Source organism: Rhinopithecus bieti, unplaced genomic scaffold (genome assembly GCF_001698545.2).
Source record: "Rhinopithecus bieti isolate Rb0 unplaced genomic scaffold, ASM169854v2 scaffold_11964, whole genome shotgun sequence".
NCBI classification, from domain to species: Eukaryota; Metazoa; Chordata; class Mammalia; order Primates; family Cercopithecidae; genus Rhinopithecus; species Rhinopithecus bieti.
In genome coordinates, this window is record NW_016807677.1 from 4,382,957 (window position 1) to 4,387,208 (window position 4,252).

Sequence of the window (4,252 nt, forward strand, 5' to 3'; positions counted from 1 at the left end):
CCAGGCAGCCTTGCTTCAGAGTTTTTAAATGGCAATTTCCTCAATTCTAGTCCTCAAGGATTCCAAAATATTGAGGTCTAATTTCCAGAATGCTTTTGATAAAGACAAAACTAAACAATTTCTAACATTTCTTCCAATGAAACAATTCAATAAGTAAATGTATACCTAATACAAAACATAGCTTTGTAAACCAAAGCATAGTCTGTAATGAAGTTTTTCAGTTTTATAACCTCTGCGTTTGTATATATTATTCTTGAAAATTGAGAGCTTTTCTGTTTCTTAATTTGTTTTTTAAAATTCACAGTGTATCACAACATTTTATCCATCATAACGGAATGCCCTAGCTAAAAGTAAATTCCAATTTTTTGGAAACCTTGAGGACTAGAAGTAAGGAAATTTGTTATTTAGAAACTACAGGTAGTTTTTATTCTTCTCTAGAAATAGATGATTGAAATCACCTTAACACACTGATTGTTGTGGCAAAAACACTCTTTTGTGTTGCAAAGATGAGGCAAAGAACTTATTCTCAAACAGGAAATGTTGAGAAAATCAAAAGCAATTTTCTCAGCAAGGAGGCAAGAAAACTGGATAAGCTTGATCAAATCTAATCTGATTTAATCACTATCCCAAGACTGACTTGGGGAAAGTGGTATTTGGGAAGACCCTCGGAAAAATCCTGATAACCTTCATCATCTAATAATATTTCTTTTCTCAGAGAAACAGATGAAATGAGCAGATTGTAATTGTTGTCTGTTATTATTCAGTTATAGCAATGCCTATGTGTCTCTTTCCCAGATGTTCAACACTGAAGGATAAAAAAAATTGCACTTGAAAATCACTTGCTCAAAACCTCTTTGAAGACTGTACTGGCATTTTATTAGAAACACATATTTAAAACAAAACAACCCCCGACTTCATTTCCCAAACAAGGAAAGCCAGTTATGATAGGATGATATCATGAACCCATATGTTTGCCATGAGAAGACAAGAAAAGTCTTCACTTGCTTCATTTGAAACAGTTGCCTGCCATTAGGTAGAACATTCATGATGGAGATTAGTGCTTTTATAAAAGAGACCACAGAGAGCTAGTTCTTCCTTCCACTATGTGAGGACCAGCAAGAAGTGGGCCCGTGCCAGACACCAAATCTGACAGCACCTTAATCTTGGACTTCCCAGCCTCTAGAACTGTGAGGAATAAATCTCTGTTGTTTATAACCCACCCGGTCTATGCTATTTTGTTATAGCAGCCTGCACAGACTAAGACATAGTCTCATCATTCTTTAGAACAAGCTTGTCCAATCCACGGCCCATGGGCCACATGTGACTCAGGATGGCTTTGAATGTGACCCAACACAAATACATAAACTTTCTTAAAACATTATAAGATTTTTTGTGATTGTTTTTAGCTCATCAGCTATATTAGTGTTAGTGTATTTTATGTGTGGCCCAAAACAATTCTTCTTCTTCGAAAGTGGCTCAGGGAAGTTAAAAGATGAGACACTCCTGCTTTAGGACAATTAAAACAGTGGGAGAGGGCTAGACCAAGCCAACAAATACAACTCTGCAGTTTGTGCTCAGTATGTGTTTCATGTATTCTGTCTTCCAAGCCTAATGTGAGGATGCTTCAGCCCAGAGGAAGGTGTGCCTCCCTGCAATTTGCACACAGACTCTGTATATGCTAGAAGTAGCCATGGGGCTAGAGGCCAAATGTTGTTTAGCATTATCTTTTACTGGGAATCAAATGTATTAAACTCTTTGATTTATCTTCATGCCCTGAATTCTCCAAATAACAGGGGATTAAAGGGATCAAAGTAATGCTAAGACCAGAAAGTGGGAGTTACTCCTAATTTTGGCAAACCTGTAAGATAAAGTATACACTACTTCTGGTGTTTTAGGGGGATTGGTTGCTTGGTTCTTTGTTTTTTGCTTTTATTCTATTTGGTCCCTAGGAAACATAACATTTCCTCAAAGGCATCATGCCCCAGTAATTTAGCTAAGATTTTCTATAGGCTGATTATCATATACATCATTTACCAAGGCTAGCATTAATTACTGACGATGTTTGGAGGAGATAACCCAAGGCTCAATACCAACCAATGGGAAATGACCATTGGCAGCAGCTGCTCTGCTGCATTGATTAAACGGGCTTTCTTGACTATATTAGAATGAGATGAGGACCCGGGGGGTTTCTGTGCTTCTTGTTGTTTACACTTAATTTCCAGTTTTATTGTGTTATTTGGCCCAAATCAAGAGTTTATATATGGCTAATAAGGTCAATTTTTATAAATGCTCCATAGATCTTTCAAGAATCCTTAGCCTTTAAATGAGGGTATATTATTAATTCGATTATTTATACCCTTAAATGTGTTTTGCATACTTGATCTGCAAAATCTACTAGTGTTTTCAACAAATGGTGCTGGAAGAACTAAATACTCATATGCAAAAGTGAACTTCAAATACCTCACACCATATACAAAATTAACTCAAAATAGATTACAGACCTAGAGTAAAACCTAAACCTATAAAACTTGTAGAGGAATAAAAAGATGAAATCTTTATGCCTTTGGCTGGGCAATGATTTCTTGGATCTGACAACAAAAACCTGATCTATTAAAGACAAAAATGATAAACTGAACTTCATGAAAATTAAGACATTCTCTTAGAAAGGCACTGTTAAGAGGATGAAAATACAACCCAGGCTGGGAGAAAAGATTTGCCAATCACAAATCTTATAAAGGACTGGAATCCAGAATATAAAAACTTCCAAAATTTAGTAAGAAAACAAACAACTTGTCCTGGTTAACTTTCAAGTTTTAACTTGGCTAGGCCATTGTACTCAGTTTTTGGTCAACCAGTAGTCTAGATGTTGCTGTGAAGGTATTTTTTAGATGTAATTAACATTTAAATCAGTAGACTCCGAGTAAAGCAGTTCACTCTCCATAATGTAGATAGACCTTCTCCAGTCAGGTGTTGGTCTAAAGAGGAAACAGTGAGGTTGCCCGAAGAAAAAGAAATTCTGCCTCCAGCCTTTGGACTTGAGACTGCATCATCTCTTCCCAAGGACTCCAGTGGCCAGCCTGCCCTACAGATTTTGGACTTGCCAGCCCCACAATAATGTGAGCCAATTCCTTAAACAAGTACCTCTCTCTGTGTATACACACACACACACACACACACACACACACACACACAAATTCTTTTTCTCTGGAGAACCCTATTACACACCCAATTTTTTAAATGAGCAAAAGATCTGAACAGACATTTCACCAAAGAAGATATACAGATGACAAATAAATATATGAAAAGATACTCAACATCATCAGTCATTTGCATTAGGGAAATGCAAATTAAAATACAATGAGACACCACTATACACCCATTTAAATGTCTAAAATCCTAATGAGTAAGCATATTAAATGTTGGCAAGAATATGGAGTAACAGAAATTCTCTCACATAGCTGGTGAGAATATAAAATGGAACAATAACTTTAGTAAACAGTTTAGCAGTTTCCTGAAATATTAAACTCATACTCACCATATAACCGAGCCATTCCATTCATAGGTATTCTTCCAAGAGAAGCAAAACATATGTCCATACAAAGACTTGTTCATGAATGTTCACAGCATCTTTATTCATAATAGCCAAAAACAGAAACAACCCAAATGTCCATCAAAAGGTAAACCGATAAACAAATTGTCATATATCCATACAATGAAATGCTCCTTAGCAATAAAAAGTGTTGACACTTGCAAAAACTTGGATATCACAAAATAAATATGCTGAAAGAATACATATAAAACAAAGAGTATATGCTGTATAATTTCACTTATATAAAACTCCTGAAGATGCAAACTCATCTACAATGACAGAAAGATCAGTGGTTGACTAAGAATTGGAGAAAGGGCAGGAAGTGGGTGGAAGGAGGGATTATAAACAGGCACAAGGAAACTTTTGGAATGGTGGAAATGTTCATTATGTTAACTATGGCATTATTTCACAGGCAAAGACATATACTGAGGTGGGCAAATCATGAGGTCAGAAGTTAGAGACCAGCCTGGCCAACATGGTGAAATCCCATCTCTACTAAAAATACAAAAGATTAGCTGGGCGTGGTGGGGGATGCCTGTAATCCCAGCTACTCAGGAGGCTGAGGCAAGAGAATCACTTGAACCTGGGAGGCGGAGGTTGTAGTGAGCCGAGATCGCACCACTGCACTCCAGCCCAGGCGACAGTGCAAGACTCCATCTCAAA